Below are 15,710 nucleotides of genomic sequence, written 5' to 3' on the forward strand. Positions count from 1 at the left end.
ATGCCTAGGAAATTAAGAAGGCACATTCTCTGTATTTACAGGCCATTTATATCTGTCAGTCCTAGGTCTCAGTGATCTGTCAGCCAAAATGTATAGAGACTTGATGTCCTTGGTTTTTAAAAAACAGTAAATGTTACCACTTTAGGATGAAATATATTCAGGAGTTTCTGTTGAATAACTCCATTCAATGGATCAAAATTTCCACGGGCTTAGCAGTTATGGGAATAAATACTGTCTTTCATGCCTCTCCAAGGCAAGGCTTCTCATCTGTAGAATATTTATGAAAATGCTACCCATTTATTTACTCTGATGATAGCCCCAAAAGTGCAACTCTCTACATATGGAAATCTCATTAAAAATTACATACATTTTTATTCAAGCTGCATAACCAAGAAACATTTTACAGAACAATATGAATATGGATTAACCAATATTCCAATAATGTGGAAAATTTTTCACATTCTTGAGAGTTTGCAAGATATTTTTCCCATAAATTACCTCATTTAATCCTGGTAGTTGCTATAGAAGTATAATAAGATCTATTCTTTGTAGACATACTTTTAATTATGCTTAAAATATAAAAGTTTAAAGATATCAAAATGTAGATGCAGAAAGTATTCTTATTTTATCATCTGAGTCTATGTGTATCTGTATGTGATAATTGATTTATAGAGTTATTTTTAAGAAATTAATTCTAGAGTTAAGTGAAATTCTTTCTCAGGATATACAAAATTTAACTGGATCAGTGCCTGTTAGTTAAATGTGGCACTGCTTACATGCTCAGTTGTTCATCTTTCTTAGTATAAGTTATCATTCTACTCTTTTGAAGTATGGTCATTGAAGAAAAAATATAATTCAACCTAGTGAATTTAAAGTTTTAATCATTTCCTTAAAAGCCTTTCTTGGTAAAAATGTATCTTAAAAAGACATATTGGCCCGGCCAGTGGGGCTCAGTTGTTGAGTGTCCACCTATGAACCAAGAGGTCACAGTTTGATTCCCAGTCAGGGCACATGCCCTGGTTGCAGGCTCGATCCCCAGTGCGGGGCATGTGGAAGGCAGTCAACCAATAATTCTTTCTCATCATTGATGTTTCTATCTCTTTCTCCCTCTCCCTTTCTCTCTGAAATCAATAAAATAAAAAGACATATTGGTGTTTAGCCCTTCTACTCTACAGCTTGTATATGAGGTGAAATAAGTGGTTACCTACAAGTTTAATGCAGTTTTTATCTTTAAAAAGATTAGGAATTAAATTGCTGATGTAGTGCAAATTGGTATAACCGCTTTAGAAAACATTTTAGCATTATATACCAAATACATAAATAACTCAGCCATTTCACTCCTAGATATACCCAGAAAAAAAAGCAATATACTTATGCACTGAGACATGTACAAGCACACTCACTGGACTTTTATTTCCAGCAATCACACCAATGCCATCCTATCTAATAAAAGACAAATAGGGTAATTAACCATACCTCTGCTACGCTTCCCATTGGCTAATCAGGGCGATATGCAAATTAACTGCCAACAAAGATGGCGGCCAGCAGCCACGCAGCTGAAGCGAGCAGAAGGTTTGCTTGCTCCAGTGATGGAGGAAGCCAAGGTTCCCCGCCTGCCACGTCCTGGCTTTGAGCTCCTGAAGCAACAGCTCCAAAAGCAACAATGTTTCAATTATAGAAGCCAAACAAACCCCAGATACCTGCTTTCAGTCAGCCAGGGCCTCAGAGCTGGAACCAAGCCTCAGAGCTGGAACCAGCTCTCAGCTCCAGTGACAGCTGTAGAAGGTAAATAAATCCCAGAATAAAAAGAAAAAGAAAAAGAGGACAGGCTGGGAGTTTCAGTCGCCCGCCAGCCTGAAAACGGCCCTCAGCCCCTCACCTAGCCTGGCCAGACACCCCAGTGGGGACCCCCTCCCTGAAGGGGGTGTGACCAGCTGCAAACAACCCTCAGCCCCTCATCCAGGCTGGCCAGGCACCCCAGTGGGGACCCCCATCCTGAAGGGGGTGTGACCAGCTGCAAACAGCCATCAGCCCCTCACCCAGGTGGGCCAGGCACCCCAGCAGGATCCCCACCCTGATCCAGGACACCCTTCAGGGTGAACCAGCCGGCCCCCACCCGTGCACCAAGCCTCTATCAACACTAATAAAAGAGAAAAATGGTAATTGGCGTACGAGCTACCCTTTTCATTGGCTAATCAGGGCTATATGCAAATTAACTGCCAACTGAGATGGCAGTTAACTGCCAACAAGATGGCGGTTAATTTGCATATGTAGGCACAATGCAGGGAGGTGAAAGGGAAAGCAGGAAGAAGCCCCCTGCCACTGATAGTGATCGGAAACCCAGGGGGTAGCTAAGAGCTGGGGGCCAGGGCAAAGGCGGCCCTGGGCCCGCCTTTGCCCTGCCCCCCAGCCATGATCGGAGAATCAGGTGCCTTTTCCGCCCTGGCCAGTGAGAGCAGGAAGTAGGGGTGGAGCCAGCGATGGGAGCTGGGCACGGTCGAAGCTGGCAGTCCCAGGAGCTAGGGGTCCCTTGCCTGGGCCTAAAGCGAAGCCCACGATCGCAGGGCCGCTGCAGCTGCGGGTCCCTGCTGCCCGGGCCGAACGCCTAGGCCAGAGGCGTCAGGCTTGGGCAAGGGGCCGATCCTGCGATTGGAGGGTGATGGGGGTCAACGCCTGAGGGCTCCCAGTATGTGAGAGGGGGCTGGCTGGGCTGAGGGACACTCCCCCCCCACACACACACCCAGTGCACGAATTTCGTGCACCGGGCCCCTAGTCCTTATAGTAAAAGGGTAATATGCAAATTGTCCCTAATAGCAGAACGACTGGGAACGACTGGTCACTATGACACACACTGACCACCAGGGGGCAGGCACTCAATGCAGGAGCTGCCCTCTGGTGGTCAGTGCGATCCCACATGGGGAAGCTCTGCTCAACCACAAGCCAGGCTGATGGCTGCCAGTACAGCAGTGGTGGTGGGAGCCTCTCCTGCCTCCTCAGCAGCATTAAGGATGTCCGACTGCAGCTTAGGTCTGCTCCCCACTAGCAAGTGGACATCCCCGGAGGGCTGCTGGGCTGCCAGAGAGATGTCTGATTGCCATCTTAGGCCCAATCCCCCGGGGAGCAGGCCTAAGCCAGCAGATGGTCATCCCCCGAGGGATCCCAGACTGCGAAAGGGCACAGGCCGGGCTGAGGAATCCTCCCCCCCAAATTTTTGTGCACTGGGGCTCTAGTTAACAACATAAAGGGACACAGGTAAGGTTTAGGGGGTCCTAAACACCCCAAGATAATGCAGAATTTGGCAGTTTGGCATAAATGTATATTTTTCAGAGAAAGTGTCCATAGGTGGAAAAACCTAAATTATGGATTTTAGTTTGGGACCTACCACAGGAAAAGTTTTATTTTAACTATATCTACTAAGATAATTTCTCTGAACCTGTCGAATATAACAGATTTTATAATAAGTTTCACCCATGTGGGGCTAATACTTGCTTCTTCTCTTTAATTCATGGCACATATTTGCACAATTCTGATCTAATATTTTCACCAGCACTGTAAGAATAGATTATAAATAATATATTCAGTTTATAAACCAAAGATTAATTTGTATTATTTAAAGGTTAAACTTCAGTAGTTTTTAAAAAATGAAAACTACTTTTTATTTAGCAACAAAATTTAGTGATAAAAAGGCAGTGATAATACTAATATTTTTATTCTACCCTTTGTATATACAGCTGTTGCCCCTTAAAGGACTAATAAACCTTGAAATGTTAACCTATGTTTTCTAAAAATAATAGAAATATAAAGTTCATTGTGGTAACCTTTGTTGTGAATTACTATAAAACTATGAAAATAAATTCATTGCAACAAGATTGTGAATGAAACCACAACTTAAGAGTCCATACTAAATGATTTTTTAAAATTTTGTTTTATTGCTTAAAGTATTACAAAGAGTATTACATATGTCTCCTTTTATTTTCCCCCCTTGACCTTCCCCCAGCCTCCCCTACCCCCCAGTGTCCATTGGTTATGCTTATAGGCATGCATAGAAGTCCTTCGGTTGATCTCTAACCCCCACCCCCACCCCCCGCAACCCTCCCCGGCCTTCCCGCTGTAGTTTGACATTCTGTTCGATGCTGCTCTGCCTCTGTATCTATTTTTGTTCATCAGTTTATAATGGTCTTTATTATCCATAAATGAGTGAGATCATGTGGTATTTTTCTTTCTCTGACTGGCTTATTTCACTTAGCATAATGCTCTCCAGTTCCATCCATGCTGTTGCAAATGGTAAGAATTACTTCTTTTTTACAGCAGCATAGTATTCCATTGTGTAGATGTACCACAGTTTTCTAATCCATTCATCTGCTGATGGGCACTTAGGCTGTTTCCAAATCTTAGCTATGGTAAATTGTGCTGCTATGAACATAGGGATGCATATGTCCTTTCTGATTGGTGTTTCTGGTTTCTTGGGATATACTCCTAGAAGTGGGATCACTGGGTCAAATGGCAGTTCCATTTTTAACTTTTTGAGGAAACTTCATACTGTTCTCCACAGTGGCTGCATCAGTCTGCAATCCCACCAGAAGTGCACGAGTGTTCCCTTTTCTCTGCATCCTCTCCAGCACTTGTTGTTTGTTGATTTGTTGATGATAGCCATTCTGACATGTGTGAGATGGTACCTCATTGTTGTTTTGATTTGCATCTCTCAGATGATTAGTGACTTTGAGCATGTTTTCATATGTCTCTTGGCTTTCTGAATGTCCTCTTTTGACAAGTGTCTATTTAGGTCCTTTGCCCATTTTTTGATTGGTTTATCTTCCTTTTGTTAAGTTGTATGACTTCCCTATAAATGTTGGAGATTAAACCCTTATCAGTGATAACATTTGCAAATATGTTTTCCCACGCAGTGGGCTTTCTTGTTGTTTTGTTGATGGTTTCTTTTGCTGTGCAGAAGCTTTTTATTTTGATGTAGTCCCATTTGTTTATTTTCTCTTGAGTTTCCAATGCCCTAGGAGCTGTATCAGTGAAGAAATTGCTTCGGCATATGTCTGAGATTTTGTTGCCATTGGATTCCTCTAGTATTTTTATGGTTTCCCGTCATACATTTAAGTCCTTTATCCATTTTGAGTTTATTTTTGTGTATGGTGTAAGTTGGTGGTCTAGTTTCATTTTTTTTGCATATATCTGTCCAATTTTCCCAACACCATTTATTGAAGAGACTGTCTTGACTCCATTGTATGTTCTCGCCTCCTTTGTCAAATATTAATTGAGCATATTGGTTTGGGTCGATTTCTGGGTTCTCTATTCTATTCCATTGATCTATATGTCTGTTCTTGTGCCAATACCAGGCAGTTTTGAGAACAGTGGCTTTGTAATACAGCTTGATATCTGGTATTGAGATCCCACCTACTTTGTTCTTCTTTCTCAGGATCGCTACAGCTATTTGGGGTCTTTTTTTATTCCAGATGAATTTTTGGAGAGTTCATTTTAGGTCTTTGAAATATGCCATTGATATTTTAATGGGAAGTGCGTTGAATTTATAGATTGCTTTGGGTAGTATGGACATTTTAATGATGTTGATTCTACCAATCCATGAATATGGTATGTTCTTCCACCTGTTTATGTCTTCCTCTATTTCTTTTTTCAATGTCCTGTAGTTTTCTGAGTAGAGGTCTTTTACCTCTTTAGTTAGGGTTATTCCTAGGTATCTTAATTTTTTTGGTGTGATGGTAAATGGGATAGCTTTTTTAGTCTCTCTTTCTGTAAGTTCACTATTGGTGTATATAAATGCCATAGATTTCTTGGCGTTAATTTGTATCCTATACATTGCCGAATTCATTTATTAAGTCTAATAGTTTTTTGGTGGAGTCTTTAGGGTTTTTTATTTACAATATCATGTCATCTGCGAATAAGGACAGTTTTACTTCTTCTTTTCCAATTTGGATGCCTTTTATTTCTTCTTCTTGTCTAATCGCAATGGCTAATACTTCCAGTACTATGTTGAAAAGGAGTGGTGAGAATGGGCATCCCTGTCTTATTCCTGTTCTTAAGGGAAATGGTTTTAGTTTTTGCCCATTGATGTTAGCTATGGGTTTGTCATATGTGGCTTTTATTATTGAGGTCTGATCCTTTGATTCCCACCTTGCTGAGAGTTTTTATCAAAAATTGGTGTTGGATTTTGTCAAATGCTTTTTCTGCATCAATTGATATGACTGTGGTTTATTTATTTATTTTTTTGCTACAGAGTTCAAACATCAGAGAATAAACAATAATGTTTAACAATGTGTATTTAAATAATGACACTACTAAACTATACGAAGAGTGAGGCTGTGATTACAATTGTGAGCAGGAGATTGTTACCTTGGTGAGGCCGCAGGGGATGTTGTGTATGGATGGGTCATGTGAAGGCTGTTGGAGTGCTGGCAGTGATTTTGTGTTTGAACTTGGTGGTTGTTACAAAGTTTGTCTTTTAAAGATAATTCACTTTACTCCATTGTTTGGTGTACCTTTTTTGTATGTATGCTATCTTTCATATAAAGATTTTACAATAATGTGAATTGTTACCCCTGAAAAAGAAAAATTTTAATTGTACAGATATAAAATATATTTATGTCCTCTATAAAAATAAAAACAAATGTGTCCCTTTCATCTGAATGTACAGTAAGAAGGCATGTATAGCAAAATGTAAGAGCCAAAGAAATCTATTTCTAAATAACAAGCCATTGTAGATTTCAGGAATAAATGAACAGATGCTCATTAAGCTAAACCAGTTAAGTGTTTGAGAAAAAATACTAAGTGGAATAAAGGCAAAAAGTATTACAAACTAAGATTTTATAACTAGTCTGTCCCAGAGCAGCATGATAGTATTTGTAGAGCATTATAAATGCTCTGAGATCAAGGACCATATATTATCCCCTATCTATTGTCCCCAGCACATTGAGTGGCACCTTGAAGGCAAGTATGAAGGGAAAATGAATTGGGAGTATTAATCTTCCATAGTGGTGGTTTAGTGTACTGGTGAATAGCTTCTTGAGAAAAATTATCCAAGTTTTAATCTCATTTTTACCACCTTCATGACTCTTGGCAAGTTTTGTAAATTTTGAATTCCCTCATCTGTAAAACAGTTATGATAACAGTAACTAGCTCAGAGGGTGTAACCTTATATATAAAACATTTAGAACAATGTTTGGCACATATTAAATAATGTTCGAGAATGTAAATGTGCTAATCATTGTCATGTTATCTTCCCAAGGTGTTGTTTGTTCATACTTGTATGTTGAAACTTGCATAGAAGTAAACTCTAAAGATTATGCACCAATTTGCAGAATGCAAGCAACGGATTTTAGTTTGAGCAAAAGCCTGAGGAGCACTCCTTTGCCAATAATGATTTTCACTGCAGGTAATTTTCCTTGGGGTCTGATGAAAATAAAAAATGAAATACATGACCATATGCTGAAAATTAAAGTGCTTATATAAAAGGCAAGAAAGAAAATATGGAGAAAACAGATTCTAGTTGACAATTCAATTGGGATTCCCAGATAAAGTACAGAATTTCCAAGTAAATCTGAATTCAGATAAACTATTTTTGTATTATAATGAGCAAAATATTGCATAGGCATCATACACTTTTATTTGCTAAATATGCCAACCCTAAATATTAGGAAATCCGTATGCATTTCAAACTAAGCTAAATGCTTGAAGATACATGGCTATAGTCATAATATTATGTGATTTGAGTATTATGAACTCAACTTAATTTTTTCTTGTGATGTTTTGAATTGTTTTTCCCAAAATGTTACCAGTAATGAAATTCTAGAGTATGTGAATGAACTTTCTGAAAATCAAATCTATTCAATTCTACGCTCCCCTTCACACTTCTTGAATTCTCTATTCACTCCCCAGTACCCAAAGACTAAAGTTCACACTCCTTAACTTGGTTTGTAAGGCCATAAACATCTAGTTCCAGACTTCCTAGTAACCATCATTCCTAGTAGTTCTATACACATAATCCCTGTGAGTATCTAGACATTTAAAAGTGCTCAGGTTTCTCTGGAAACATTGTGTTGTTTTATGTCCCTTCCTACTTTTAACACCTCTACAAGACTCCTGCTAATCCTTTAAGCATCAATGGAATATCACCTTCTGTAAATAATCTTCCACATCACCTCTAGGCGAGGCACTGCCTCTTCTATGATCACAGTGCTCTTGTGCATAGTGGTATTTAGAACATACTTCAATATATTGTATCACAATTATCTCTTTCCTGAATAGAATTATAGAAAGTGAGATTTCTCAGAACAGGACCTATCCCTATTTACTAACCTATCCAATCATATAGTTTGGAGCCTACTTCATAGAATAAGCTCATCAAAATTTTAATGAGTGAGTGAGTGAGTGAGTGAGTGAGTGAGTGAGTGAGATGGCAACCACATGTATCACAGCTATTCTTCCCATGTGAATGTGAATCTCATCTCACTTAGTTTTGGGTCTGATGACTCAATACAGGAAAAATTCAAAGTAGTTGATCGTTAATATTGGCCACTAAAAACAGAGAGATGTGCAAATGAACTAATTTAATATGCAGTTGAAAGAATAGAGTGATTAATTTTGGATAAAGTATTATGAATAATTATGCAAAAATATAAAATGATAGCATACCATAGTAAAAGTAGGAAACCAGAAAACATATGTCTCACTCTCAGAACTGCAGAATAATGAGATGTATATTAATTCAGAAAAATAACCTTATAAATGATTTGTAACTCCAGGTAACTTTGAAGCATTTCCCCTAGCCTGCAAGACTCCTCCTCTAAAACTCAATATTCTCTAGCCTGCTAGACTGACTTAGTTGTTGATAACTGAGTTCCTTTGAGAAACTGTGCATTCATTCTCCTAGTAGAGCTTTTTTTCACTTTGCATTGTACATGATTATTTCCTTGTCCATTTACTGCAAGAGCATTGAGAAAAGTAAAGGACCCTGACACATTAATCTTTACATTCTTAGCACCTAGCACATAAACTAAGGATGGATGGATGGATGGAAGATAGGATTTATACACAGAGGTTCTACTCAGTGTTTATCAATCCTGGTTATACTTAGAATCACCTGGACTATATAAACAATAGCACTGCCTTCATTCCATCCAAGTCCATTTGAATCAGAAGCTCTGGTGTGGGTCCTTTTCATTGTTGTCATGTGCCATTGAATCAGCTCCATCTCCTAGCAACCCTACCAATGAGTGATGTCCATAATTTCCTGTCCTCAACAGCCTACTCAGCTCCTGAAAACTCATGCTTATGGGTTCTTTTATAGAGTTAATACATCTCATATTTGGTCTTCTTCTTTTCCTGCTGCCTTCTATTTTTCTCAGCATTATTGCCTTCCCATGATGTGCCTGGAAGTAGGGAAGCTTTAGTTTTGTCATTTTTTCCTCCAGCGATATTTCAGACTGAATTTGTTTCAGGACCCATTTGTTTACCTTTCTGATAGTTCAGGGTATCCATAGAGCTTTATTTCAACACCATATTTCAAGTGAATCATTTTTTTTTTATCAGTCATTGGTATGGTTTTAAAGTTCTAACTTTTAAAAGGAGCTTTGTTTTAACTCCGTTTTCCTTAATAGCATCCCTTTAAAAGTAGTCTGGTACACCTGCCCCAATCAAGGGATTCATTGTACTTTTACAGTTAATGATTCCACGGGTCTCTAATACCCCCAGTTCTTTCTTACTAATGGACAAATACTTATTGCCGCTACTATACTGCATGCTCTTGAGGTAATGTCCTTTTAATGAAAATTTTCACCAGAGACATCAGTTCTTTTTGGCTTCTATTGCATGTTCTTCATATAGCTTCTACTTATAAAATGGTAAGGCCTTAAATATTTGAGTGAAAGCACTATCTGATTACCTCCTCCCCAACCCTTCTTCTATCTCCCCTGGTTTTAGCTTTATACATACCTTGGAAAAGCTATCTTGTCCTACTAGCCAAATATCTGGTTAAGGCAAATACGTTCTTATAAGAGTAATTTTACATAGAAACATCCTAGAGAATTGGACTCTGTCTCAATTCTTTGTCTCAAAAGATTTTTGCATCGAAATTGAGATATTACATGTTAGGATTATAGGATTCATTAGAAGAGTATATTCTCTGTTAGAAAGTTGTGATGGATAGATACCTCTTGGATTTGTTTTGTTTTTGATGCTGTTATTCTTGGTAAATGAAAGTTATCAGTAAATTATTATAAAAAGTTTGTGTGTGATATGTTCTGATTAAAGAATGCAGAGTTTAATTTGCTACTTTAAAATGAATTACTAGTAATATAGCAGAATGCCAGGTCCAAAGGGAGTTCAAGCACACAATATTAAAAATATACTGAACTGGTCCCAGAAATGACTGGGAAACCCCATAGATAATTCTGCATATGACATAATTAAATTCAGTATCTAAGTGGGTGAAAAAATTCCTAGAAATTCATCATAATTTGTTCAGCCTTAAGAGAGAAATTGAAAAACAATAGGCTTTAGATAAGAACAAAACTAAAAGGTCAAATTTTAAAAGGCAATCACTCACAGGAGGTCTGGAGAATATTTAATAGCTAATGGGGAGCCCAGGGAAGATGTGTTGTTAAGGATCAAATATAGCAGGCTCTTGAAAAAGCTCTTGCTGGCTAATTAACAGTCAATAACAATATTGCAGGGAGGAAAGACAGCCCAAGGGAAAGGAATCAGGAAGTTGAGAAATTATTTCTTTGCAAAGGGGGAAAAAAGGCTTTATCAAAAAAAAAAAAAAAAAGGCTTTTAATGTATAAAAGCGAGGTTGCTCAGCCTGAGAATCAGTTGTTCCTTCTTGATGCTCCTGGGGCCCAGATATACTTGGGGATGAAAGGGAAATAGGTTCATGTTTGAATTGAGTTGTCTTTATCTCCATTAACCAGAAGATTAGGTGGATTTCTGTCCCAAGAATGATTGGATGTCCTGGTCTAAATGTTCGTCAGTGCTCAAAATATTCAAAGCCAAAATCTATGAAATCCTTTTTTCAATTTATTTGAGTCTATATAGCCAGAACTTGGATTGCTGGATCATACGGTAGCTTTATTTTGGTTTTGGGGTATTGTTCATACTGTTTTACATAGCAATACTCCATAGACAAGATATGGAATGACCAACTGTCCATCAGTAGATAAATGGGTAAAGAAGATGTCACACACACACACACACACACACACACACACACACACACACACGCAGGAATATTGTTCAGGCATGAGAAAGAAGGAAATTCTGACATTTGTCACAACTTGGATAGACTTTGGGGACATTATGTGAAGTGAAGTTAGAGAAAGACAAAGCATTGTCTCAATTATATGTGGAATCTAAAAAGACAAACTCAGAGAAATAGAGAGTAGAGTGGCGGGTAGAGAAATGAGGAAATATTTGTCAGTGTACAAAATTCTAGTTGTCAGATTAGCGAGTTTGGGGGATCTAATGTCCATTATGGTGATTATAGCTAATAATACTGTATTATATACCTGACTGTTTCTAGGAGCATCTATCTTAAATATCCTCACCACAAAAAAAGAAATGGAAACTATCTGACCAATTATTCGTTAGCAAAAACTCAAGGCAAAGAGGGTAGACTATAAACACGCCTTTACAAATTTGAAGAAAATAGGCTGAGACTTAATGATAAAGACAGAGTTTAACTTATACATATACATATACATATAACAAATCTGTGTAGCAAGTTTACAACAGAGCAAAGGGCATGGAAATCCTCCTGGAGTACCTCTTTGGTTCAACGAAATTCATTCTGTTGTGACCATCTGTCTACTCTCTCATCTCTTCTGGTCTTTCTTTATCTTATTTTCTTCTTCCTTCCCTTCTCCTCTTCCCCACTCTCAAAGAAAAGGTGTATATGCATTTACATCTGAAAATCCAGATTTAGCTTGTTACTATGTCTCAGACTAGACTGTGAACAGTAATGTTTTATGTGTTGATAGAGAGAAACCAGGACTCAGCTGGTGTATTGATAAAGTCCAATTTTCAGTTAGGTTTTTTTTAAAAAAAAACACAAAAAACAATTTTCATTGGGCAATCATAGAAGCAAAGACCTCAAAAAATGATAGCTATTTTTATAATACATGAACTAGAAATATGACCAAATATGGAAATTTCTATTTTATTTGGGAACTGCTGTGTCAAGTTTTTCTTAGTTATAAAAATAGTCTAGTATAGTCCAGTATATTTGTGCTAGATGTGAACTTTTTTCTGGAAATGATAATGCCTTAATCTGTGAAAAAGAGAAATATATGTGATTTATTACAAAGATGTTTAGTTTTCATTTCATTACATTATGTTCTGTGAACATTTATATCTAGTCTTTAATTAAACATGATTTATTCAAACTGAGATCTGTTTCCACTTAGATTGCTTGCAGTGTTAATCACAGTGCAAATAGCCTTTGCCACTGAAAGAATCCCTATATTATACTAATGTATAACTGCTTCTGTGTAATTTGCATCTGTTCTCTGAGCCTGTATATTACCAAATATGTACATATGTAGAAATGTGTTACTTATCTTGCTACTATATTAAAGAACATAACTTACTTAATATGACATTTATGTTTTTATGAATTTAGATTTAAGGTAGTTCTTTAAATTTAAAGAAAAATGGAAAAATGCCCAAATAATAAAAGGTCCCTTTTTATCACAAATTGAATATGACTATAAAGCATTTTCACTTCAGCTATGCAGTTCCAGTTTATCTTGCCTATGTTCACATATGCAACTGTTTGTGCTTGTTTGCTTTTTTAGAATCAGATGTTATTAATTATAATTTCCTTTGTTGGCCATTGTAGATCTGTCCTGAAGAATAGGCAGAAGGTTTAAAAATTGATTAGATTCATATTAACATGTGTAAATATAATGTATTGTGTAAAGTCTTGGAAGATGCAAGAAAACTATGAGCAAGAGTGCCTGCATATTCCTAATGTATGTGTTTTAACGCTTGATTGTTCTCATGTCATGCACTGTAAAAAGTCCTTCTATTAACATATCAAAGTACCAGAAGCTGCGTTTTATTTTACTTATGATTCAACTCAATCTTAAAATGAGAAAATGCTTAGAGCCTCTTACTTGAGAATTAAATATATCTTGTGCCCTGGTTAGTTGGTTGGAGCACTGTCCCATATACCAAAAGATTGCGGGTTCAATTCCCTGCCAAAGCACATACCTAGGTTGCGGGTTTGATCCCTGCTTCAGGTGTATGGGAGGCAACTGATCAATGTTTCTCCCTGACAACATCTCTCTCTCTCTTTCTATGTTTCTCTCTCTAAAAATAATGGGGAGAAAAACAACTTATTCTTGAGTGAATATTAAAAATATATATATAGGGGTTTCCCACCAAAAATGCACACACTTTGAGTAATTATAAAGGCAGTGCTTATTAAAATACATTTCATGTTCAAAATTCAGCTATCAGCTGAATTTTGGGGAAAATTATATATATATACACTCACACACACACACACACACATACATACATACACTAGTGGCCTGGAGCACAAAATTCTGCACATTAAAAGGGAATTACTTAGAGAAAATATTTTAATATTGCTAATCATGTCCCCCCGCCTGGCGCTGGGTGGGGAGGCAGCCTCACATCCCAGGCCAGTGCAAGTCCCCACCCACTGACGCTGCAAGTCCCTGCCCACCCTTACTTGCCTTGCACAAAGCCTCCTGCTGTTCGGTCATTACGGTGTCATGGTGTGACGGCCATTTGCATATTAGCCTTTTATTATTATGATATGTATATATATTCTATTAACATCAAATCTTGTGTAGGTCTCCATCCTGCCTTCCTTTACTCATTTCTTAAGCCCATGCCACATATGATTAACTAGGTCTTTCTAAAGCACAAGGGTGCGGAGAGTACCCCCCATCTGTTCCCAGGTCTTCAATGCCACAAGATAAAAGCAGCTCCCTCAGCTAGCAGTCAAGGTTCTTCATAATCTGCTCCCTGTCTGCATCCTCAGATGTGGTCACCAGCACTCCTCTTCCATTCTCTGTTCCAAGCAGGCTGGGCTATTCCTGTACCTTAACACGGCATCCCACCATGGACATTTCTCTTCAAAGTGGTAACTCATCCTGCTCAGAAATACACCACCATTTTCATCCTGCCCTTACTAATCCCAAGTAAAACTTTCAAGTCCAAAATGAAGTTATATTTCCTTTATGTGATCTTCAGATAGCAATACTTAATTTCTCCTTTATCAATATATAAAAGAATCACATGTGTAATTTACAAAATAAGTCAATGCACTCTTTAAGACATGAAAGTTTAATTTAGCCGTGAACATATTCTAATCTAAAATAAATTTTAGCACATATGATCAAGCAAAGATATATCAGGCATGTTCCAAAGTTGCCAAACATCATCTTACTTTACACTGAGCTTGCAAAAATAAATAAATAGATAGCACAAAGACTCTTGTGCACTTTCAAAATTTAATGAAAATAATTTGCATTAGTTTAATATAAAGACTAAGTGAAATGTTGATATGACTAAAAAGAGCTAACTATTATATCAGATAAGAAAACAAATGACTCCTTCCTTCTTTCCTTTCTTTCTTTATTTCTGGAGAGTTTTAGTGTTAAATGTCTAGAAGTCTATTATATTTCACTATAGCACAAGCTATTTTTCGAGACTATCAGATTCTGGTTTTATTTTATTATTTGATTATATAAAATACTTAAATTATTTTGAATCTTTCTGAACACAATCATGAATTGATTTTCCTCTTAAGCTGTAACAATCAACCAGAAACCAAAAAGGATGCTTTTTCAGAGTCAGTCATCACCTGCCTAAGGAAATTTAGACCAACATTTGTACAGTAAACTTATCATGAGAGGTGGACAACTTTGCTTCCAGGAGGAAATACTATTTTGGAGAAAACAATAAAGCAAAGTGCAAATAGAGGCTTTTCTAGTATTTTGCCCTTGTTTGGTCTTGAGGGGGTAATTTAATGATGGTATATATTGCTTTAAGTACTATGAAAACTCAGGACTTCACAAATACCTTTTGATACATTGTAGTGTATCAGAAGGCAAAAAACACATCTGAAATTTAAAAAAAAAAAACACAAAAAAACACACCACATTTACATTGTCTGCACCACTATTTCTAATCTTTTGTTAGAACTATCAGGAAACATTTATTGGGCAATAGTTGTCACCAGATAGTGTGTGGCATTTGCAGAAGTACAAAGAACAGTGCAAAGCAGGAGCTGAATCTGTAAAGTTCGCCGTCTGACTAGGTAAAAGGGTGAAAGGCGAGTGAATAGGCAATTTCTAAGTAACACCATTTAGGTAGGTAAGAAGGTTGGGGAAAACTGAGCGGTGGGAGGAAAGGCAGAGAGGGAGTTCATTGGAGTGGATGAAAGGAAGAGAAAGCCGTGGAAGCAGTTTGTGTCTTTTGTCTACTTCACTGGTTCCCAGGGAGCCCAGCGTGGTGCTGTGCTTAGAAGGAACGATTGGTAAATATTAGTGACTGATATTTGACGGAATTAGTCATTAGTACTTTTTCATTTAAAATCATACTCATTATTTCTGTTGTCCAAAATTAGCATGGAAATTAGTGTAATTTAAGTGTTTTATATTTCCAATGATTTTACATCAGGTATAATAATGGTATATCAAGGGGTAAGTCTCTTT

The 15,710-nt window shown here is 37.4% G+C and overlaps 1 protein-coding gene across 2 annotated transcripts in view; it reads left to right on the top strand.

Annotated features, from left to right (window-relative positions):
* Window positions 1–15,710, top strand: part of EDIL3 (EGF like repeats and discoidin domains 3) — a 395,460-nt gene that overhangs the window by 220,143 nt on the left and 159,607 nt on the right. The gene's annotated exons all lie outside the window — the stretch shown is intronic.

Source organism: Myotis daubentonii, chromosome 4, assembly GCF_963259705.1.
Source record: "Myotis daubentonii chromosome 4, mMyoDau2.1, whole genome shotgun sequence".
In the NCBI taxonomy this organism is placed as follows: Eukaryota; Metazoa; Chordata; class Mammalia; order Chiroptera; family Vespertilionidae; genus Myotis; species Myotis daubentonii.